General features: G+C 41.0%; 1 protein-coding gene across 4 annotated transcripts in view; it reads left to right on the top strand.

The window, feature by feature from the left end:
- Positions 1 to 25,851, top strand: part of CTNNA2 (catenin alpha 2) — a 1,072,448-nt gene that overhangs the window by 947,845 nt on the left and 98,752 nt on the right. The window lies entirely within an intron of this gene.

The following is a 25,851-nucleotide window of genomic DNA, read 5'->3' as shown; positions in this document are numbered from 1 at the left end:
ATAAAAAGACTTTGGGAGTCTTCCCTCTTCTTGAATTTTTTGGATTAGTTTGAGAAGGATAAGAATTAGTTCTTTGAATATTTGCTAAAATTCCCCTGTGAAGCCATCCATTTCAAGGCTTTTGTGTACCAGGAGATTTTTGATCAATGCTTCAATTTTGCTAGTTGTTATAAGTCTATTCAGGCTTTCTGCTTCTTCTTGATTCAGTTTTGGAATACTGTATGTTTCTAGAAATTTATCCATTTTTCCAGATTGTCAAATTTCTGGCATGTAATTATTCATACTAATTTCTGTGATATCAGTTGTTACTTCTCCTCTTTCTTTTCTGATTTCATGTATTTGTGTCCACTCTCTTTTTTTCTTGATAAGTCGGGTTAAAGGTTTGTCAGTTTTGTTTATCTCTTCAAAGAACCAACTGCTGGATTCATTGATCCTTTGGATTCTTTTTTTTTTTTAGTCTCTGTATCACTTAATTCTGCTCTGATCTTTATTATTTCCTACCTTCTACTTACTCTGAGCGTTGTTTGTTGTTGTTCCTCTAGTTTTTTTTAAATGCGGGGTTAGGTAGTTTGTTTGATTTTTTTCTATCTTCTTTAGATAGGCCTATAGAGCTATGAACTTCCCTCATGGGACTGCCTTCACAGTGTCCCATAGGGTTTGGGTTGCTTTGTATTCGATTTCATTTGTTTTCAGGTACTTTTTGATTTTGTCCTTGATTTTATTATTACCCCATTCATTATTTAATAAAATGTTACTCAGTCTCCATGTATTTGAATGTTTTTGAGTGTTTTCCTTGGGTTGGTTTCTAGTTTCAAGCCATTGTGATCCAAGAAGATGTTTGATAGGATTTCAATTTTCTTGGATTTGTTGAGGGTTGTTTTGTGTCCTACCATGTGCTCTGTCTTTGCAATGATCCATGTGCTTTTGAAAAGAATGTATATTCTGCTTCTTTGAGGTGAAATTCCCTGTAAGTATCAATGAAGTCTATAGGGTGTCATTCAATGCCACAATATCCTTGTTTATGTTTTGTTTGCATGATGTATCCATTGTTGACAGTGGTGGGTTAAAATCCCCTACAATGACTGTATTGCTGTTGACCTTCTTAAAGTCCTCCAAGATTTTCCTTACATATTAAGTGCTCCTATGTTGGGTGCATGTACTATGTTTACAAGGGTTATATACCTTTGTTGGGCAACTCCCTTAAGTATTATGTAATGACTTTCTTTGTCTCTTATTATGGCTTTAGACTTGAAGTCTATTTTATCTGATATAAGTATTGCTATCAATACTTTTTTTAATGTCCATTTGCTTGGAATATTTTTTCTATCCCTTCACTTTCAGCCTGTGTAGATCTTTTGTTCTGACACTGGTCTCTTGTGGAGAATGTATATTAGGTCATATTTTCTTATCCATTCAGCTATCCTATGTCTTTTGTTTGGAGCTTTTAATCCATTTACATTTAAGATTATTGTTGATGGGTATTCATTTATTGCCATTTCCCCCTCCCCCCACCCCACTTTGTGCCTGTGTTCCTCTCTTTCTTTTTCTTTATCTTCTTGAAGCAGTCCCTTTAGTATCTCTTGCAATACTAGTTTGGTGGAGATGTACTCTTTTAGGCTTTTTTGTTTTTCTTTTGTCTGGGAAGCTCCTTATTTTACCTCCCATTTTTAATGAGAGTCTTGCTGGATGAGTAGCCTTGGTTGCAGGTCTTTGACTTTCATTATTTGGAATATTTTGTGCCATTCCATTTTGGCTTGTGTTTCTATTGAGAAATTAGCTGATAGCCATGTCAGAACTCCCTTGTATGTTACTAGCTGTTTCTTCCTTATTGCCTTTAAGATTCTCTCTCTGTCTATAATTTTGCCATTTTAATTATTGTGTGTCTTGGAGTGGGACTTTTTGGGTTCATTTTGATTGGGGCTCTCTGTATTCCTTGAACTTGCATGACTTTTTATCTCTCCAGGTAGGGAAGTTTTCTGTCATTATTTTTTTGAACAGGTTTTCTATCTCTTGCATCTACTTCTGGTATCCCTATGATGTGAATATTGTTGCTTTTCATGTTGTCCTGCTGCTCTCTTCAACTATATTTATTCTTTTTGAGTCTTTTTCCATTTTGTTGCTCTGACTGGGTGTTTTTCCTAGCTTGTATTCCAACCTGCTGATTTAATCTTCTGCTTCATCTAGACTGCTTTTAATTCCTTCTAGTGTATTCTTCATTTCAGATATTCCTCCTGGTTCTTATTTATAGTTTCTATGTCCTTTTTCATGATGATGTATTTCCCCCTAAGTTCCTTGTAGTTCTCACTGAGTTACTTTACCTTATAACCATTACTTTGATCTCTAGCTGATAAATTCTTGCCTCAATTTTATTCAGCACTCTTTATGGGAATTCCACCTGGTGTGCTCAGGAGGGCGTGATTCCTGGTTCTTCCTGGGAGGCACTGTTGAATCTTCAGGGAAGATGGAGGTGTATTCCCTGACCCCTGGGCCACATGTCTTTGTCTGTCCCAGATTATTTCCAATAATGTATAGTCTCTGATGAATCAGCTCTCTGTTTTGTGTGAGGGGCCAATCTGTGTAAAAGGTTAGCTCTTTCCTGCTTGGCACCGATGGCAGCTTTGTGTGAGAGCTGAGACTGGGTAGGACCATGAATACTTTTGCTGTGCCAAATTCTAATCTTTCTGCTTCACTGTTTTCAGTGGAATAGGGCCCAAGCAGGAGCCAGCATAGTGTCGTATAAAAGTTCATAAAGGTCTCCTTTGGAGATTCTCCTTCTTTCCTCCACAGATATGTGCCCAGCAGGGGTTTCGTGAGCCCAACCTTACTGCTCTGCAGAGTTTGAATTCTGCAGGTGGTGGTTGTGCACTCCTTCCTTTTCTCAGAGCTTTTACTCCGTGGTGAGTGGTCCTGCCTCATTGCAAAGAATCTCAGTTGCTCAGCTTTTGCTCATTGAACTCCTAGCCCACTGCTCTCACAGGAGGCTTAGTCTTAGTCCCAAACTCTCCATTCTGCATGCAGCCCCCACTTACCAGTCATGTTTGGTGGGGTCCTACAATCCCTTCACCATGCAGCTTTCTACTCTTTCTGGCCAGCTGGACTCAATGGGCATGAACTGTGCTTTCAATCTGGCCTCTTTGCTGGCAGGGCAGCTGTATGTGTGGGGCCCCTGCCCAGCCATGCCTCAGCTACTCTTTTAAAAAAATAGTCCCTACATGGCATCCACACTGAAGTACTGAACCACTGCCCAGCTCTCCATGCACTCCACCTCCCCAAAAGGCAACAAGTCTGTTTTGGTCAGGGATGGCCACAGCCTGCAAGTGCCTCTGACAGTTGTAGGAGATAGAATTTCTCTCTTGATCCCTCATGGTTGGTGCTGCAGCTATGGATGTGCTGCTTGCTGTGTATGTGCAACCTGAGTGTCCCAGACTCCGCATAGTCTCTCAGGTCTCTCCTGATTAGAGTTGGGGGTTCCCTGTGAGGGACTGGGGCCTCCTGTTCCAGGAGGGGTGGGCACTACTAAGCTGGATTTTCTGTCTGTTCTCTCCTCTGCTGCATGTGCCTTGTGCAGGATATTTCCCCTTTAACTTACAAAATCTCTCACTGGATGGTGCAAAGCATCCTCTGTACTACTTCAGAAATTCATATCAACCAAGGTTCCATTGATTGTTCAGGTCACTTGTTGGAAGGTCAGCTGAAAATCCATGTGGGGGGGCACGAGTCAGTGGGCTCAGCTTCCACCTCCTCAGCCGCCATCTTCTCCCTCTCCTTTTCATATAAGTTTTAACGAGAATCCCCACCCCCTGTAAGAATTCTGCCAATGGCTACCCCCATCACCAAGAGAATACCCAGCTCTGCTCTCTGATAGAAATTTATCTTCCTATGTCTCAGGGCTTCCAATATGAGAAAAGTGATAAGATGATAAATTAATTGCTAAGGGAAAACAACAAAAGGAAGATTTTGACAGTCTCCTCATTCATACTTTTGGATGGGTCAGAAACTCAAAGCTAAAGCTGAGACACAGAAGGGAGAACCTAGGCCTTAGATAACTTTCTGACACCCCAGTGATATTATTGCCTCTGCATTTTTGTAGAAATTGATTATTTCAATTGCTGAGGGCTCTTTGGAATCTTTTTCTCTTGAGCTGCATTAGGGTGAGAAAGCATTTATCCCTCTCTAGTACTTAAAAAGAAACTTTTGTTATGCATTCTTTAAATTTGAAGTGTTCTTCCATTATTCAACACATGAGCTGGGATTTGTAAAGATACAGAAACCCAGGACCTAATTTACTCCTTGTTCTGTTTTGTGGAAAACAAAACAGAAAGGGATAATAGCCAAGGTCTGGTGGCTTCAGCCAAAATCAATCTAGGCTTCAGATTCCACATAAATCGCAGAAGCCTTGGCCTCCCTGAAATGAATCACTACTTTGTCTTTATAGTCAGGCACCAGAACATTCTCACATCCAGATAAGGGAATCAGATTTGACTTTTTTTCCCCCCCTTTCTAATATCTGTGTTTGTTTTCTTCTTACCCACCTCTCTTTTCCCTTTCCTTTTCTGCCTCTTTTCTTTCCTCCTCTTTCCCACTTTACTCCTTTCAGGTTAGGATTTGGAGGCCTCCTTCTCATTAGAGACAGCCCATGAAACGTCTCAGGCAGATCACGTTTCCAGTCTCCTGAGGCAGCGTGGCAGCATGCAGAGCCACCTAAGTGTAACCTCTGGGGGCCACCGAGTCACCCACCTTGAACACAGCTATGCTCAAGAAAGCGTTTGTTTCCACTCTGAGCTGATTGGCTAATAGACATCCCCTTTTGGCCATTTCATGCCATAAAAATTTAATTAATTTGAGAAGATTTTCTCAGAGCAGGAGCAGAGAGAGTAGAAAATAAGAGGAGGGTGTTTGTAGTCTGCTTGAAAGATGCCATTTAGATGAAAGAAACAGGGCTACATAACCTAACCAGGAACTCCGTTGCCTTTATCACTTTGTCTCAGTTGTGCACCTGTGTCAAAGCAGGGTGGCTCTGTGCAATGAACTTCCTGCTTCTATCACCCCACACAGCTCTGCCCCTTTCCGATAAAGCTACCCCTCTGGTCCTAACAGCTCCTGAGCTCTGTCCAGGATTAACTCCTGCAGCCAAAGGGAGTAGGTCGTTGTAACACACAGCTGAGCAAGTGGTTGGGGTGCATGAAACGTCAGCTTTTATTCCTTCAGGGACGTGTGAATTTATGTTAAGTAAAAGTTGAAAAATATTTGTCTTTCATGAAGAGTGAATTTATACTCTGAGAAAATAAGATTAATCATTGTTGGTACCCATCATGCATGTCTAGTTCCCTCTGCAGTTTTGGGAAGTTACCTGCCAAGGATGGAAGTTGGTCTTAAGTGAGCAAGAAATATAGACAAATTAGGTGCCAGATTCCACTTGTCTAAAAATGATAAATTAATAGTACTTACCTAATGGTGTTCTTTTTACTTGAGTTAAGGCAAATCTGAAATTTTCTCTTCCATGTAAAAGCTGAAGACATTCTTATTTCCTTGCTTCATTCCTCTCATGAGGGGTATGCTAAGTTTTGTTTTCAGTAGAAAACTCCTAAGTCCCAATTACTCTCTTTCCCTCACCCTTCCTCCTCACCAGAATACAGTCCTTTTTTTTCTTTTTCTGAAATTAAGAAGGAAAACAACTTGGTGCTGCTCAGAAAGGTAAAGCAAGATGGATGGGAACATTTATTTCTGACCTTCAGCAAGAGAATTCTTTTAGTTGGGCACTATAAATGTGTTTTCTGTGAATGGGGAAGCATAAATTTGCTCCATCAGGATGGGGAAAGCATTTGCACTTGAAACGTGAAACACAGAAAATAAATCAATCAAATTAATTTCTAGCTGTCAGCCCAGGAGGCTCATTTCCCACTAGCTACATCAGGAAGCAAAGGAACAGTTAACTTGTAATGACTGGGAAAAGTGGGACCACCCATGGATTTGCTCCCCAGCACCAGTAAAGGGTGCCTTTCTCCCACTGTTCCTATTAAGAATTGCTTGATCTGTAATCTCATTTATCTACTGCTGTCACAGAGAGAGTGGTAGGATGCCTTGGGCCAGGTGCTCACTGGCTCGCTGCCCCAGTCCTTGTGAAATTGCCTGTAGGAGTTATTCCTTTAAGTTAAAGAATTACAGGACCACTCACAGGCACCTATTCATCCTCTAACTGGTCAGCCACCAGGCAAAGAAAAGACTCCTAGGGGATGGGTGATGCCAAATAACTTCTGTTGGGAAAATATCTCTAGCTGAGGGTAGCATTGGGAAATTCTGCCACACAAAGGGTGCTCAGGACAAGCCTTGGCCACATAACCCAAAGCCTTAATAATGATGGCATTGCATTGACACTCAGTTGCTTTCCCCATGATGTTTCTTCATATCTCAGTGGTCTAAAATTGGTTCTGAAGAGCTACTTTACTGATACAGGTAACTGAATTATGTTGTGATCAGAGTGTATTGTAAAATTTGGCTTGTCTGTATGGATCACACCAACCGGATATTTGCCAGATTTAATTTCCCAACATATGTTATCCCTAGGAAATATGAGTAAAATACCTTCAGATGACAGTATAGTAACAGTATAATAACTTAAAGCCAAGTGAATCGGCTCTAAGGCAGAACACTAGAGAGTGATTTAGACTGTGAGTGAAAAGGTCTACACTTCACTTGGAGACATTCACATTAAAAACATCAAGTCTGGCCTGTGGTTTTATAACTGAAGAGCTCAAAGGACTACTGTGGTGACTCTTGAAGAATGTCTTCTTTTACCCCCAGGTTTAATGCTGGAATATTTAGTTAGAAGCAGAGTGAGCTGGTGATCTCTGGGTACAAGTGGAGTGTCATGATGGAATAATTGGATCAATCTGGTCTTCTGGTTTGGAACATCGTTCTCCCCATCTGCCAAGTTCTTCCCCTCTTCCTACACCTACAGAAGCACAGATTTTGATTATGACACTGGGAAGTCTTCAACCATCCAAGAACATCCCATGTTCTTCTGATCTTTCTGGATAGAGGGTGATACCCCCTCCCTAACACACATACTATGAATATTGGACATGTTGAAATATATAGAAGCTGTTCTCTATTGAGTTTCTACCTGAACCTTGAACTCAATTGACTTTACTTTTTGGTTGTTTTAGGAGGGTCTGCAGTGTCAGGCCTTTGTTATCACTCTCAGTGATAATAATAACACTTATTATCTGGGGTGGACTGTTTTTATCTGGCATAAAAACATACTTGAGGGGGGTTTCTACTAGATTTTTAAATATCCTTATGCTGACTATCTACATGAGTAAGTGATATTTAACTTCAGGAAAGGTTTGGTTTCTGAAGTTGAATATGTATCTTTTTGTTAATTAAAAAAAAATAATACGTATGTAACCCAGTATTTGCCTTTTTGGCCTTAGTTCTCAAGAAACTAAATCTGAATTTAGTATTATTATAGGTGATAGACATATCTGTGAACTTACTTACCTTGACTTTTGTTTATTTCTGCTCCTGGGTAATTTAGAGGGCTAGATAATTTAGTTACCAGCATAAATAAGAACTCTTTTTCTCCTGAACTCATGAACATTACCTGTTGTCACAGAGAAGAGAGAAGGAACTCACTGTCAGTGAGTTCTAATGAGACAGTAGGAAATATGAAAGAAAAAAAACCTGGAGCTTGATTTCAGGAGAGAAAGCATAAAATAGACACTGCAGTTTGTGTGCGTGTGTGTGTGTTTATAAAACCAGGGAAGTCCTAGAAATATTTTTTTGAACACCACCATACATTGTGCTTTGTGCTGATGAAACAACAAAATGCAGAAAGCTATTGCCAGTCCAGACCGACAAAAGTGTCCAGATCATTAGGATGGGAGTTAGGGAATCTACTTTTGAGTCCTGGCTTGGTCATTAGTTAAGAGAGCGTCTTTGAGAAAATCGCACTGTCTCTAGGTCTCTGATTCTTCATCTACACATGAGAGGTATGGCCTAGATATCTCTAAATCCTCTTCTAGCTTTGACATTATGAGTCATTTTAAAAATGGTTCTGTATTGCACAAGTATTGGGAACGGCGTTGTCACTCTCAGCATGTGGCTTGGTCACACACAGCTCTGAGCTATAGGTATTAATAGGTCAGAACTGGGACTTTTGACCTGGTCTGTTCTGACCTCCCCTAGACTCTGTTCCAGAAATTTTTATACTTATTCAACGGATGACTTGTCTGTTTAATAATATTCCCTTTATATTGCAGGAAACAACTACATGCTGGTACCTTTTCTGTTCAGCCAAAATAGCCCATAGCACAGTAGTCTCAGAATAGCTCTAATGGATTTATTGAACTACCTGGGCCAAGACACTCATCAGACCCAGTCCAATAAAGGACAGGCATCCTCACTTGGAGGAACTGACATCCTTGAGACCACCCTATGGGACAACATGTACTGGACCACTGCAGGAGACTGGCCATATTGCTTATTCACTGACCACATGGCCTGTTGTCCTTTCTAGAATGAAGACTCATTAGATCCACTATTGCTTAGAAGCCCTTCCCTTTTTACTCCACATATACGGACCGTCCCCTGTGTTTTCCTGATTAGCTCATTCCTTCTCCACCAGGAATGCTACTAAAGTAGAAATTTCAGCTGTCTCTTCTTAAATTGAGATGTAAGACCAAGAGGTGTGTTTCTAAGTAGCTGGCTGAAAGCTGGTTAGCAAACTCAATACCCTCACCCACTCTGGGGCTATAAACAGATCGATACATGGATATTAGAGGGAAGACTTTTTTTTTTTTTTTTTTTTTTTTTAGACAGAGGGGAAGGGAGGGAGAAAGAGAGGGAGAGAAACATCAATGTGTGGCTACCTCTCGTGTGCCCCTCCACTGGGGACCTGGCCTGCAACCCAGGAATGTGCCCTGACTGGGAATTGAACCAGTGACCCTTTGGTTTGCAGGCCAGTGCTCAATCCATTGAGCCACACCAGCCAGGGCAGAGGGAAGACTTTTTTAAAGAGGGCTGACTGTGTGCCAAGCCAGCCTCTATCTTTAGCAAGGAGAAATGGGCCCTGACCAAAGCACTGGGAGAGCTGGGCAAGTCCTCCATGTGCTGATGGGGAACACAGAGGACAGGGGTTCAATAGGTTGTGAGAGGCTAAAGGGTGAGAATCACGCTGCAGCTGCTTCCACAGTGATGCAGCAGAAAGCTGGCTCCACTGGAATTGGCCTACACTCCCAGCGTTTGTCCATGAAAAGAACCAGTATTTCCTGTGGCTGAAGGACTTGGTGAACAGTGATCCTTGGGTCTGATTCATGATGGCTGCTTGGAGCATGAACAAACCTCAGTGGAAAACTGGAGATTCCTGGGCACTGATGCAGGGGCAATGTGCCAGTGGAGAGAAGATGCACCGACCTGGGCAGAGGGCACCGCTGATTGACAGAGCCTCCTGGAAGACCTGCCAAGCCCAGCCAGCACTTGTGTTGGGGCAGTATCTCTGCTCAGTGAGCAAAGAAGGTCCTGTTTGCATTGCTCTTCTCCCATCTCTTGCCCCACTTGGAGGCCTTGAAAACTGTTAGCAAGTAGGGGGAGCAAGTAGGAGTTGAAGTTGCCACATGAAGGACAGAAGACGATCTAACAAGTGCCTCCTCATACTTCTTAGAGTCCCATCGGGGAAGGAGAGGTGCTTTCACTCTAAAGCAAGATTTAAACTTTTATATAGAACTGTGTATGGTAGGTAGAATAACGCCCCAACCCCAGTTGTCCACATTCTAATTCCTGGAACCTGTGACTGTGTTACCTTACCTGGCAAAGGGCAATTAAGTTTTCAGGTGGAATGAAGGTTGCTAATCAGCTGATTTGAAAGAAAGGAGATGATTCTGGGTATTCCAGGTGGGCCCGATGTAATCACAAGGGTCTTATGAAGTGAAAGAGAGAGGCAGAGGAGTTAGCATCAGGGTGATGCAACATAAGAAAGACTGGACTGGCCACTGATGGTTTTGAAGATGGAAAGGAACTGTGATGCAGGAAATACAAGCAGCCTGTAGAAGACAGAGAAGACAAGAAGTGGGTTCTCCCTTGGAGCCTCCAGAAGAGAACCAGCGCTGCTGACTCCTGGACTTCAGCCTAGTGAGACCCATGTCAGACTTCTGACCTTCAGAAATGTAAGATGATAAATGTGTGCTGTTATATCCCTCTTATTTTGTGGCAATTTGTTACAGCAGCAAAAGGGAGGTGACATACTGAATAGCTGAATTGAGACTGTATCTCTTCAGAATGACCAGAAAAGTCATAGGGAGGAAAGAACCAGACCCTGGAGAATAAATTAAATGATGAGAGCCCTTTCTGGGTGGTTCAGTTGGTTGAAGCATCATCCCATACACCAACAAGGTTGTAGGTTTGATTCCCATTTGGGGTGTATATGGGAGGCAACCCACCAGTGTTTCTCTGTCTCTCTCTCTCTCTAAAATCAATAAACATATTCTTGTGTGAGGATTAATAGAAATGGAGAGAAGCCAGAATGTGAAATTACTCAAGGAATACATGCCCCATGACGTGATTGTTCACCATAACAATCTCTTGCTAAATTGTGTCATCTGCTGGTCTTTTTTTCTAGAATTTGCCCACAGGGCAGACCTGGAACCTGGGTCTTCTGTTTCTGTCAAAGTGAATCAAGTGTTCTGTGCCTCCAAATGGAGGTCATCTTTGAAGTCCAAACCCAGAGTATGAACTTTTTGGGGGCTCTGCTGGGTTGCAGAAATAGTCACCCCATTAGGGTGATTAGTTATTAATATGAACTTCAGCTGGTTTTCAAGCATCCTTGAAATAGGGGCTAAAAAGTCAGGTTTCAATGAAGGTTGTAGCCTTTTGTAGTGAGAGGATCGGGCTGTGAACGGATGAGGTGAAGGGTGAAGCTGGAGATTCAGGCCGGGGCCAGCTTGGAGGACTTTAGCGTCTATCTGAAACTGGTGGCATTTTATCCCAACAATCACAGTGAGGGCTGATAAAGACTTGAACTCAGACGATGGCAAAGGGATTGGAAGGAAGCAAAGTAGAGACACTTTACAGTTAAGTTAAAGGTGACAAGACTTGTGTATAAACTAAATGACAATCTTAGTTTCCTGTCCTGTGTAATTAGGAGATTGGTTTGTCACGAGCTAATAGTGAAACTGACGAGAAGGTGGATGGGTGTTTTTTTGTGGAATTTTACCTTCAAAGTGACTGTGGGACACCTTTTTGGAGCAGAAGGCTCAATTCAGAACATTACATCAAGAGTGGAAGAAGGAAGGCAGATTGGGATAATGATTTGGGAATTGTCAAATCAAAGATGAAAATAGTTAAGGTCCCAGGAGAGCATGAAATTGTTTAAGAAGAAAGTGTTCAGAATCATTGGATACCATTTCTATGCAGTTAGCAGGAGGAGCTTTTTAATGAAAAAACATTTATAGCAGTCTTGCACTTCTCAAGCAGGCTGAATAGGGGAGAGCAGAATTCAAGATTGGTGAGCAGAAATGAAAGCTGAGGTGTCAGTGTGACAAAGGCTAAGTAAATATTAGGTTGGCACCAGTGAACAGAGAGAATCAACTTTTAATACAATCAAAAAAGATGTATAATGCCAAACTGTAAATTTTTAGGAGAAACTCCATGTGAATGATTGGAGCGTGGGAAAGAGAGGTGGGAGGAGGAAAATATTCATGTCTTGGTGATAATGGCAGGCCTGCAAGAAGAGAAAGTTATCAGGGAGGAGCTGGAGAGAGGAAGATGGGTGATGCCAATTCCTCTTCCTGGAATTAAACTTTAAATGACATTTTATGTGTCAGTTCTGAGCATGTGAGGAGGCTGGGCTCCAAGGTGAGTTGCCCTCCCCTCTTGTGAGGGGCACAGTGACATGCAGCCAGAAGCTGGCACGCAGGAAGGAGGGTTTGACACCCATTGTGTTCCCAGCATCACATTTCATGGGACGCGGGAGCCAGTGCCTGCCTCTGAGAAGCATATGTTATAATTAGGAAGACAAGATCTTCACAGAGGAGAACAGTTTTAACATAACCAAACTGGAGACACATTTTTAAAGCTAATATTATAATTATAAAATTTCAGAGTACAGTCTTAGCCTCTGTGGGGTTAGTCAAGTAAGGCTTCCTGGATTGCATGGGGCCTGAATTTTGACTTTTGAGGTAAAATGGGTAGAGTAAGCAAAAGCATAGAACAGGGCCTTTTGACCTTGACCTCAGGAGTTACCAATTTCGGCCTGGGTTGTCACAGCAACAGGGTAGCTGTTGGTGGGGATTGCAGGCCTTCAGTAGGAGATGGAACTACAGAAGCCCCTGGCGAGAGTGGGTAGGACTTCGGGAAGACAGGCCAGGGATTGATTAGTCCTGGCCATGAACCTGACTGGCAGGGTGATTATGGGGGGATGTACTTAACCTCTCTGAGTCTCAATGTCCTTGTCTATAAAATAGGGGTCAGAGAAGGTAACTCATAAAGTGCTGTCTTGTGCACTGGCCTTCATGCACCCTGTTTCTTCCCATTCTATATATAGCAGGCGCACAGTTTCCTTTCTGCAATCTGACTCTACAGGCAGACCCCAGCTCTGCCTGTCTCATTCTCCTTCCATTCACATTCCAAACAACTGTCCAAGTGTTCTTCCTAAAACATCTGTCCACTCATTCCTGACACGCTGAAAGTCTTCACCGTTGCCTACAGGGGAAAGTGAAATTTCCGCTTTCCCTGGCATTGACTTCGGCCCCAGCTGTATTATCTGCTGCCCCCCGCCCGCCCCCCTTATGCTCAGTCTTTCATGAACTGCCTGCCAACATCCAAACAGCCCAGGCTCCTTGGACCTGGCTCACATTGTTCCTTCTCCCTGGAATTCCCTGCCTATGCCTCCATCCTCTACATACCCTTTCCTTCTCTCCCACCTTAGGCTCTGCCTTGTGCAAGACTTAGGATTGTATCACTGAAGTATTTCCTGAGTGACCTCTGCCCCTACAAGCCCTCTCACAAAATAGAATCGCCCCCCGTTTTGTGTGTCCACTGCAGCTGACATGGCCTGCGACAGCAGGTCTCGTATCTCACTGCGCTTGCTCCTGTGGGGCTGCCTCACCCCATCAGATGTGGGCTGCTTGAAGGCAGAGACAATGTCTCTTTCTCTTATTTTGCTTGACTTCACCAAGCCAACCGTGGTGATTAATTAAACTCATTAAGCATGAGAGTGAACAAATGAAGCAGAAGCCAATGTCCTCTGGCTAACTCTTTTCTCTTTGGGTGGTTTCAGGTTAGGCTGGGCCAGAATTACACAGCTGGATTTCTTTGACTGACTGTTGCCATCTTGTTTCTCTTCACCTAGAGAGGTAGAGGCAGGAAACTAGCCAGAGACATGCTTCTAAGTTTCCTGAATTTTACTTTGGAACAGACACTCAGGAACCCTCTCCTGCCTAGCTTGGTTAGATGGGCTCCATGTGAGCACCTGCCTGGGAGCTGGAATCTGGGAAGGCAGGTCTCTGAAAGGTTTGGGGACTCACTGCCTTTTCCAATCTGAAGGAGCTTGTTTTGTGCCAACCCCTGAATTCTGTGTTAGTGACACCCTCTCTTATGTTTTCGAAGTAAGGGGGAAACAACTCGATACCATGGTCAAGTTAGGTGACTCTGCATTTGTGTCTGGTAAAGCTCAGGAGCAGGACTAGACTCAGGTGCAAAATTGAAGTCAACCAAGCCTGACTTTCCGGTGTCCCTTCTCTGATCTGCTCTTCATCCTCAGTATCAAACTGTGTCCTTCATGACTTTGTTTTCTCTTTTGGAAAGTGTATTTTCTGCTAGAAGGGCATTCATTACTCTTATCACGTCAGCTTTTTCTAAATACCTCTTAAGGTGACTATAACTTAAAGTCGGAAGGCTGCCTTCCCCACTGGTAAGAATGCAGAGGGTACAATAGCCCTATTTATAATATATGATACATATTCATAATATTATATATTATATAGTATATGTGTATTTTTAATATATTATATATAATCAATATATATTCATTTTAATATATATTATATAAATATATATTTATATGTGATCACATGTATAAATACCATATATTTAATGATATATATATGAAATATATCTGTGAAAAATACATTTATGTATGATAGGATATATAAATATATATGATATGTGTGATATATATGATATATATGAATGACATACTATCGTATACATATCATATATGTGTATGATGTATATATAATATATATCATATCGTGTGTGTGTGTGTGTGTGTGTGTGTGAATGACATACATACATGAGACCCGGAAATGGACTCCAATTCAAATGTTAGTTCTGCCAGTCATTAACTGTATGACCCAGGCAATGCCCTTACCCTCTCTTACCTTCCGGTTTGTAATCTGTAAAATGCAAGCAAAGAATTTCCCGCTTAGAGATGTGTGGTGAGTGAGAAATGAGCGTCGCATAGGCATTGGTTGAATATGCTTTGGACTTAGTCTGCTGGCATTCAGGCCCGACTTTCCCGCTTGCTGTGACGTGACCTGGGGACTCTCTGTGCCTGAATTTCCTCACCTGTAAAATGGCAATGATCATAATAGAACCTACCTCATAGGTGTGTGAGGCGATCATGAGAAAATACATATAAAACTTCTTAAGAAAGTGTGCAATTAATAGTCACACAAATGAAACTCTTGTTACTCCAAGTGTTGTGAGAATTGAGAGAAACAGTAACTTTCAAGGTGTCTGAAATACTAGTCAGGTATCCAGGATTCCCCTACATGTAAACTTCTCTAGGAATCCTGGAGATAACTACATATGGATGTTTATCCTCCTCTGGTTACCCTTATAAAACCGGGGGGGGGGGGTGTATAATAAAAGATCGTTGTGTGTGTGCATGTCTGCATTTCAGGGGAGAGAATCTGAGAGCAAGATAACCCAGCTGGTTTCACCACCCAGAATACCCAGGAAAATGTCCCTTTTGGTGTCAGATTACAGAGTCTCACTCTTACTCAGAATGTTTATGAATAATGAGAATAGTTAAGCCTCTCTGATTAAAAGTGGTAAAAAAGGAAAACCTCCCAAAATACTTATTGTCATGGACTTGCAAAAAGTGATATAGGATTTTTAAAAAAAAAATTAAAGGAAGAAAAACAGGTGCTGTTTAGGGGAAATTCTTGTTCCTGGAAACTAGAAACCAGGTACCATTTGTCGAATGAAGACTTTGTGGTAGATCTGTGGGTCTCAAACTTGAATGTACATCCAGATTATCTGGCCAGAGCATTAACGCACACACAGCTGGGCCCCAACCCCCGGGCTTCTGAGTCCTTAGGTCTGGGGTGGTGCCAACAACAGGCACTTCTAATGACTTCCAAGTGATGCAGTTGCTACTGGGTTATCTGAAATGTGCCTCATAAATGCCATCAGGGGAGTCTTTTGAAACCAGAAATTGTCAGACCCATCGCAGACCTCCAGAATCAGAAACTTTTGGTGAAATACATGCTTAAGCACCCAGGTGATTCTCGTGATCGGGAAAACTTGGAAAACTTGGGAAAGAGTTCTCCGTGGCTCTTCCTGATCTGTCTTCATTAGGAGACATCAGAACTGATGGACACAGAGTAAAGACTTAGAGGAGGAGGAAACACTGCTGGGAAATGCTCGAATTGAATTTGGAGTATGATTAGATTAAATTTAGAATGGGGAGACAGTTCTCCACTTGGGCTGCATATTAGGCTTAGCTGGGGAGCTTTAAGTTCCCCATGTATAGTCCACACCAAAGAATAGGCACCACAGAATCTGTGAGAATGGATCTCAGGCTGACACACACACACACATGACATTTATATATATAACATTTATGTCATATATAAAATTTAATATGTATATATAATTTGTGTGTATATATATATATGTATATATATAATTTTAATGCTTCTTTTGAGTTTTCAATGCCCATCCACAGTCAGGAATGACAGAAAGAGAGCCCTGGATCCTGGCCTCTATTTTGCAGAAACTTAGCTACATGACCAAGGGCAAGTCTTCTAAAGAAGACTTTAGAATAATTCCCTTTGGTAAAATGGATGACAGTGGAGCACGTGGAGAAGGGCTGGGATTTGACCAATGGTTTTCAGCCTTGGCTGGACACTTGAATCATCCAGGGAAACTTAAAAATAAAAATCTACGGATGGACAAGCCCCACTCTGGCATCTCAGGTCAGGCCTGTGCATTGGTATTTGTTTGTTTGTTTGTTTAATACTTCCGGTGTTTAGGATATGCAACCAGGGCTAGAACCATTGCATTGCAGGGTTTTAAAACCCCTTCTGAGTTATACATTATGTTCTCATATGAGTTAGTCATTGACTTCCTATAGCCAATGTCAAATCATTTTCAAAAAAACAGACTAAATTGCCAAACACTTTCCATCAAATGGCTTTTCTCACTTTGTTTTAGTATTTACTGTATTATAGTGGCTCACATAATCATATAACAGGAGTCAACCTTTTGGGGAACACTTATTTGCTTGACACCTTATAATAATTTATCCTTCTCACGAAAGTTAGGCATCTGCACAGTTTTACAGAGGATGACATGACAAAGAGAATAATGTACTTGCCCAAGTAGCACACTGGTCCAGTTTCATATCTCGTGCGAGTTGCATTATGCCAATACTTTTCAAACTGCAATGGCTCTAAGAATCAACCTGAGGGTTCTGTACAATGTGGACTGTGATTCAGAAGGTCTGAGATTCTGGCTTTCTAACTCACCACCCACCCACCCCAGCCGTGATGGCTCTCTCGCCGGCCTGTGGACAATGCTTTGAATGTTAAAGCTCTATCCCATATTCTCTCCATGTAAACCAGTGAGCTGGACTCCTTTCTTCACACACTGTTATAGATCTAATGGGTCCTGGCACAAATAAGGTACAACCCCCACGTAAAACATATTCATCCCGAAGAGTGCTGTTTTCTTCAAAGTAGACCCTTTGGGAGTTTTGCCCATATTCTAGAAATAGTGCTTCTAACATGCTTTTTTTTACACTTATTCTTTGTGAATTTCCCTTAAAGTCTTGGGCTTATTCTTTGGACCATTCTCAAACTTAGCAGTTCTTCAGTCCCTGAGGATAGATTGGATTTTTGGAAAAGCTAAACATGATGAAATAACGAATAATGTAATACGGTTTAATATAAATGTAAATAAATAAATAAATATAAATGTACAAGGAATGTGAAGGGTCCTTGCCTTTGAGGGACCTTAAGGGGGAAGAGGTTGGGAAATGATATCAGTACAGAGCGCTTCATCGAACAGAAGCAAAGACTTCTAGAACTGGAGCAGTTGGAACAACTTCTATTCTGGTCCACAAGCAAATGCCATGGCATCTTCACATTTACAACAGTATCATGTTAGAGGGGCTGGGAGACTTTCTTGTTAAGAAAAGTACATATCTTATGGTTTGTGGGCCACATAATATAGGGTCTCACATATTTGTCTGCATGTATTTTAACCATATTTAACCAATGTATAAACTTTTATTTATTTATTTATTTTTTGCTTGAAGACCGTACAAAAACAAGTGAGTGGCCACATTTGGCTCATGGGCATAGCTTGTTAATCATATTTCCTCACTAAAAAATGCCAATTTATGTACATCTTTATCTGTATACATAATATATTCTGTTGTGAAATAATAGGTTTTAAGACCTTTAAAAGGTAAAAAATTACTTAGGCCTTAGGCAATGTTATAATTAATTATTGCTTACTAAACTAAGAGCATTTACATTGATGATAACCTCCAAATATCTTCATAGGCCTCTTTTTCTCTCTCCCTTCCTGTGTGTGCACACACAGTATTACTGATGCTCCCAAAACAACTATGCTTGCTAAACCTGGATCCTATAGAAAAACGATGCTGAGCTTATTTGAGGCAAAAGCCCACGGTTACATAAACAGCCTGGGGAGTACAAAGCTGAACAGAAGCAAGATGTCTAGAATTTCTTCATTTCTTTCTCTTCTCAGGGACTATTAGTCAGAATGCTGTCTTCAGGCTTGTTTTTTTGTTGTTTGTTTGTTTGTTTTTTACACAGCAGATTGAAAGGTCAGGCAGACTGGCCATTCACCCAGATGACTAATTCAGCTAGGGGAAAAACTGAACCACTGAGGATGAGAGCAAGACAGTTCTCCTGCAGAAAGTTGCCAAGCTGAGGCACATTTGAAGGGTATTGCGGGCCTGGCCTATTCCTGGGAGCATTAGTTATGAACATAACCTTGGCTGGAAGTTGACATGTGCTTTTGCAATCACAGCTGCTGCTTCCATCTAGAGCTGGCCCTCATCTCCTGAGGGCCTGCAGATGAAACCAGGACACATCTGGGGTCCAAGCCTGGCAAGGTTCTGTGCTGTGATGGTTGCCTCTGTTGCCTAACAAGGTGGAGGTGGCTACTTGAAAGTCACATGGGAGAAAATGGGTTCCATGTGGCAGGGCCCTTTTAGAGATGGTTCCAGAGGACATGGAATAACTCTGGGGCTAGCCCTCTGACACCATGCTACTGTGTTATAGCATCATGGAATTGTGTTTGATTTCAGAGCTGAGCAAGACACTGGCATATTTGTAGGCTTCTGTAGGGGCTTGTGGCCTGTCGAAGGAAGGGGGTGCAGGGCACTCAACAGGGGAGTCTCCAGCTTGGTAGAGATTTGTAGAAGTCTTGGTTATCAATGAAATGAGGAGGCTTCTTCTGATTGTGTCATTCAGGACACAGGCAAGCAGAAAGCTTCAGTGATGAGAAGGTGAGGGACTGTGTGTACTAACTGGGCTAATAATGTTAGACAACTGGGGAAATCCTTCCTAGGTGTTAGGCAAAGGAGACCCTGAAGCTGTGAGTCCTGTGGTCTCTGGCGTATCTACTCAACTGTGCCCTCGTTGTGCAAATGCAGCAAAAACAATTTGCAAGTGAATGGGCAAAGATGTGCTGCAATAGGATTTTATTCACAGAATCAGGTGATCAGAGGAAGAAAAGACAAAACAATTTTTGGATAAAGATGACAGAGCTTAAAGAAAGATCTCTGTTCCTACATATTTCCCCCATGGCTTCCCTGGGGGCCTGAAGTTTCTACAGTGTACATTTTAAAGTTCTTAAGGACTCAGGAACATCTTAATTTGGTTAAGATGTTATATTAGGAGGAATATATTAGAGGATATTATTTTTCTCCAGGAGGAGAAATATTACCTTAGTGAATAGATACTTTGACTAATCAGTTAGTGGGCTTTGCTGGCTAAGCAGTCATAAGAGGGAGGAGGACTCAACAGAGGTAAATGCAGGAGATCGGAAAACATCCAGGGACCAAAATTACATCTGCTATGTGCATGGTCTTGTACAGGGCGCCATAGGGGCCACAAGGGTGAGCAAAACAACCTATTTCAAGGAGGCTGAAATTTAGCTGAGCATGGACAATATCTATACAGGGTGAGGCAAAAGGAGATTTACAGTTATTTGTGTGGAAAATAATACAATAATTAAAAATTAATAATATAAGAATAAAGTGTTTCATGTACTCACAACTGTAAGCCTACTCTTGCCCCACCCTGTGTGTGTGCGTGTGTGTGTATATATATGCATTTCTAATCCTATATGTAAGTACTTACTCATCTATCTGCACATACCCACAAATAAAGTACATGGTAAGTAGCTGCCAGTGGTGTGGGCAGTAACCCTGAAGAGCCTTAGCAAAGAAATCTATTCCTATTGGCCAGTCTTCAAGGACACGTGGACTTTGAATTGAACCTCAGCTGATTGCTAAAAGATTACTTGGTGGAGGACCCTGCCTCTATTACCACCCCCCCCCCCACCAAACAACAATGACAAAAACCACAGGCATAAAGGGGAGAAAGTGGGGGGACTTCTGACTGTCACCCTCATCAATTTGGAATTCTGTACAAAGGGGCCTGAGGTCAGATATAATATTGGTTAGGGTGGCTATCGTCCCTTCACACTGTGCTCATGGCCTTGACTCCACACTTCCGCTTGTCATCTAGAAATGGATGAGACCAGGCAGTAGAGAACACCTGCACGTAGGTATTCAGATATTCTGAAAACGATCCTTGGCTTCTGATAAAAGTCAAGCACCAATGGTGCAGTGTGGCCCTTCTCCACTGCTAGAGACAGAACCTGGAGCTCCAGGCCCACCGATATGCAGTGGGGCTATATTCATCTCACATGTATGAAAGCCAACTAATATTTCACTTACATGGTACTCTGAGAAACCAATTAATAGTAGAGGGTAGTAATTCAGTGAAAGGATGGTGAAACAAAACCCTAGGATGCCAATAGTAATTAGAAGGGCATTGCATTTGTTGCATGATTCTAGATAACACATGCCAAGTCTCTCCTATCTTTTTCACACAACCACACACTATTGATGAACAGGCATCAAGAAGGCATTAGGTGGTGCTTTATTGCATTATTTTAAGCCACTGAGGTTTTTATATAAGAAGGTTATAGATTTATGCTGAGTGATTCAGCTATGAAGCAAGCACATTAATTTGTTCGTGAATGTGAACTGGTGATCACCTCTATTAAAGTCACCAGGGCAGACTGATCACTTTAATTTGGGCAGAGGTATGCAAACAGCATTTGCTAGTGGTGTGTGTGTACCTAAGAGCACAGGCAGAAGAGAAGTTCTGCATCCCTGAGGAGCCCTAAGGATTGCAGATTTGTGTTCTCATAGGTACATAAGTACTGGCGAGGTTAGGAGGCCTGGTGGGACTAGGAAGAAATTGCTTCCTAGCACTGTGTGGCACATATTGTGTGAAGTTCATTTAGTATTAGCTGCTGAATGCTGAGTTGATAAACTCCAAAAAGCATGGTGCATAGAACTGTACTTGCTCCCAATTTTAGATCATAGAACTCAAGGATCCTTCTAGGAGTGATTAAGTTATGACAAGTTAAATGGTGCTCTACTTTATATAGGATGAATAGAATTTGTGAAACTTAGCAAAATCAAAAAATTGGAATTGAGTACCTGTGCTAGATATAGTGAAGACTTCTGTCCTGCAAGAATTCACAGTGTAGTTGCGGAAATGTGAGATGACTTTTTAGCAATCCTGATTTCCGCTTGTGGTTTGTAGAATGAAGGTTGGAAAGACGTTGAGATTGATGTGGTGGCTGAGAAGGTGTTGAGATTGATGTGGTGGCTGGGGACCTTTCAGCAGGCACTGCTGCCATATGTAAATAAGTGCCACAACACAACCAGTTTCCCTGACCCAGAAAGTACGCTTCTGACAGGAGCCAAAAGTGGATGCTTAAGGATGTACATAACTTTGTTTTGGGGAAGGGCAAACTTCAGAGACTTATTTAAGTGTATGAAAACAGAAGATTGACTGAACACATAAAGCAAAAATGTTTAGGAATCTTAATCAATTATTACAAAAATAATTACAAGTATATAAAGAATCTGGAAATATTTGCTATGTAGGAGATTAAGCAGTGACAAAAAGACACATGCTGAGATTGCAACTGTATAAAAATATATATAACTGAAAGATCAACTATGCAAATGATCGCTTAGACTTCCCTTTACTCTCATTGCTTCTACTTTATTTCCTCTGTCATAAATTTTACAATATGAACTTCAAAAATGCACTCACTTAATTTCACCAAAATACAAACTTCTTGAGAAAATACAAAACTATTTGGTTACCTCTGTGTGTGGCACATTCTAGGCACCAGTGTTTGAATAGATGAATACATACGTCAGTGATGGGTACTGTTATTAAAATATTTCTGAACTTTCATAGTGACCTTTCACAATATAAAGATAACATCTGTCAACTTCTCACTGTGTGTTGGGTTAAGCACTCTGTCCATTTTTTATTTCAACCTTTGTTATTTTATATTTATGTTTTATAGTTGAGGAAATTGAGGCTCATGTCGCTAATGCAACATGCTTGATGGCAAGGATGTGTCAAGATGTAAACCTTAGCTGCCTGACTCTAAAGCCCAGGTTCTTACCATTATATGATTCTAAAAAAAATTAAAATATATGGAATAATTATAGGCATCAGATGCTTTCCAGAAGTCATTTAAAACGGAAGCATGAGAAAGTGTTTCTCATTTCCTCCTGTCCCAGGGATTTCATGCTGCCCCAGCGGCCAACCTCTACTGAGCCATCCGTCCCTTGTCAAACTACCCCTGCTGTCTCCTCTGTCTTTGAGAAACCCTGTTCCTGGCAGTCAGGTTGATAAACTCATCTCCTTCTAAGGCAGCTGAATTGTAAAATGATTCCAAAATACCTCAGTCAGGGGGGAAAAGGGGGAGGGGGGAAGGCAGGAGAGGGTCAAGGGGGGATAAGTGGTGATGGAAAAAGACATGACTTGGGGTGGTGAAGACACGATACAATATACTGATGATGTATTATAGAATTGTACACCTGAAACATATTATATATAATATGCATACCAATGTCACCCCAATCAATTCAATTTAAAAAGGAAAAAATAAAATAGAACAATTATAATGCTATACTACAATAAAAACAAAAACAAACAAAACAAAATACTCCACCCAGGAAGAGATACTGCTGCTACCATAATCTGGGGTGGCCAGATCATTGGGGCTCTCCTCACATCAAATCATGAGGGTGGTCATTAGATCTTTTTCTAGGACCATCTTTGCGGAATCCATCATCATCTTAAGGTCAAATGCCTGTCTTCACATCAGCTGCTTCTGTCTCGCCTCTCAAAGATTTCAGGGAAGTGTATCATTTCATCTCTCACTGAATTGTAAAATTCCGTCAGTAATATATGAGGCATGTTCTATAGGACCCTTACAATTCTAGACAAGATAGGCACATGTATGTTAACGCCCTTTTGTGTGTCAATTCTATCAGTGCAGATAACTAAGTACATCTTCAGATTGAGACCATAGCATTCTTCATTGCCATGGATGTTATAGAGGGTGACTGTGTGTGGGGTTTGTGCCGTCGTCTCTTCCTTCATGCTTTTCTATGGCCATGTGACTGTAGTGTCTGGAAATGCCATAAATCCCCTTCTAATGGTAAGTTTGTTCATTTTATTCTCAAATTTATGGTGATAATGAAATATTAACATGAGGAGCAAGTACTTTATAAACCTCAGGATTGCTGTTCTGATTTACTTCAATAGTGTGTTCTTAAAACACCAACATGACCTAAAGCTGTAAAAGTTAATGAAATGATGGAGTGTTTGGGGGTTGAATGCATCAAATATGCACTGGCATTTAAAATGAACAGAATTACACATATTTAAAAAAAGTAATTTGATTTCTAAGGCAGCCAGAAAAGAAGAAAACATTCTTGTCTTTCTGATACACCTCATATCACTTTAGAGTTAAATACTTTATTAGTAATGTCTAATTAAAGCTAAGCCTTCCAGGCATTTTGGCTTTTATTGTAAGTGTTCAAACAAGACTATGGCAGCATTTTTGAAACGAAGCTGCTTTCTGTAGCAATATCCACAGAAAACCAAATTTCACAGTCGTGATATGCTACTCATCTTGAAATTTGAGCTATGCAGGATATTTTTGTGATTAAAAACATCTTGCATTTTAAGTGGTCACAATATATTTTCATGAGGGTTCCACATGTTTCTGAATTTGTCCACTTTAGCTCTCCCGCCCGGGTTCCTGGACTCTCTCTACCTGCTTTTTGGTCTGCTGAGGTGATTGTTAAACATTAGGGATCGAATGCCGGTTGTAGTACAAATTCAGTTCAAGGAGCCAGTTGTTTTCTTGAATCAGCATCAGACTGCCTTGCTGGTTTACCGTCTTTCTAATCTTACTGATAGTATTGTTTGCTTCACCTACTTACATGATGTGCCTCTAGAAGAGCAGAAATGTCATAATTTTTGAGTCTCCAGAAAGTTGTGCTAATCAAACAATTAGAAAAAAATATTGTAAAGTGGATCATGGGTTATTGTAAAATGGGTTATTGTAAAATGGTCATAACCCTCCATGTGTTTACTGATTCCCGCCCTGGGGTTCTTTTTTTTGAACCCACTCAGTTCTTGCAGTCAGCAACACACAATTTAGTAATGACAACTAAGCTTCTTTCTTTTCTGTAAGAAAACCACTTCTAAGGCAGTAAGTCAGATAGAGAGACTTGGCCTGGTCTTTGCAGTTTCCATTGCCCCAAATTCATTATGCTCTCAGAAGTTATGTGCATGTGTGTGTGTGGAGGGGAGAGTCTTCCTCCCATAAAAGATTGATGGGAATTTCGTACGATTAGTTCACCAAGGAGCTGTGCCAACTTTATTCATAGACCTAGTCACTTTCAGAAATCCCAAATCAATCAAAATAGCCCAACACTTAATAGTTAATGATAGACTTTGTTCACTAAGCCTCTAGGAAGGTCAAGTGATTCTTCCTGACTCAGCTAAGTTGTAAACAATTCAAGAATGGAGAAAGCAGAGGCCAGAGCCAGCCTATAAATATTACTTGCTTGGTGGATGCAAGCAAGTTCAAAATCTATTAAATTTAACCATACTGCTCAACATCTTTTGGGTTGCAATCTAGTAACACAAACCTATTAATGGTCTGTTATCTACCATTGTTGTTGCTATTAATCTTTTTCAAATGTCTAATGATTCTAGTGTACCATTCCCTTCCCCTTCTTCCTGCATTAGGAAGATTATCATGCTAAAACTATTTTTTAAGGAGAAAATATTGTGATTTGAAAAATAGGACTTTTTTAGCACAGTTTCTGATATTATAACATAAGAGCTATAAAGAGCAAGCAGTTAAACAATTCTTAAGTACCTACTGTGTGCACTAGTCTTGGGCTGGTGTTTAATTATCAACTGGCATTTCAAGCTGCATTATTGATTGGGAGCTGCCTCAAGATTGAAACGAATGTTTGCTGCCAGAGGTCTAGAAATCACAATATATGAAGCCATGTGCAGAGTCATTATGGTACCAATGTCGAGTGGGAAGTAGAAAGGCAAGATAAAGCAGAATAAGGAAGGTAGGAATTTGGACTGAGTCCACAACCAATTTAAAATACACAAGCCTGCCTTTGGGGATAGTGAAGTCCTTAGCACCATATTGGAAATATTTTCAGAATGTTCTTGAATACAATATAAGGTAAATGAAATTTTGATTTTAAGTGCACTTAAACAGCAGGAGTGTATTGCAGAGTGGAGGCTGCCGGACATTAGAATTTATGGATCTATAAATTAAAGAGAATAAAAATAATTGAAGAACTATGGGGAGTTGCCTTTAAGGAACCTCATACCCTCGGGCATTTAGTATCAAGATATATTTGTCTTTCTCACACACTTATTCTGACAACTATCTGAAGAATCAAAGGTGATTAAATATAAGGCATTTAATCACCTTTTATTAATACAAAGGTATTTATAAATATTTTATAAATATAAAGGTATTTATAAATATAAAGGTATTAAATATAAGAAACTACATGATAAAGTTTGGAACTCAGTCTGTCGTCTCTCTTAGTACTATATATACTCACTATAATATGCTTAATATATCCTTAAAAACTTCAAGACAGGGTTGTTTGGACTAATGATTTATTGAAGTAGGATTTGAAAGTAGTTCTACTATTACCATCTACCCATTTCCTTTTGCTGACGAGTGATGGTCCTCCAAATGATCTCTAGTTCTGTGCTTTCCCCACTGTTCCCCACTGTTTAACTAAGATTTCTTTCACATTAGGAACTCTGCACATGTGTGATGCAGTGTAATCTCCCAGGGCATTAAGACATGGTAGGAAAGCATGGTTTTGAGCAGAAGCAAGCCAGATATAACAGGGCAGGTGGCCAGGAGGCTGCCTGGGATCGTCTCTCTGCTAATCACTTGTTCTACTTGCCCTACTGCTCC

The sequence above is a fragment of the Desmodus rotundus genome, chromosome 5 (assembly GCF_022682495.2).
Source record: "Desmodus rotundus isolate HL8 chromosome 5, HLdesRot8A.1, whole genome shotgun sequence".
Lineage (NCBI taxonomy): Eukaryota > Metazoa > Chordata > Mammalia > Chiroptera > Phyllostomidae > Desmodus > Desmodus rotundus.
This window is presented reverse-complemented; position numbering and strand designations above follow the sequence as displayed.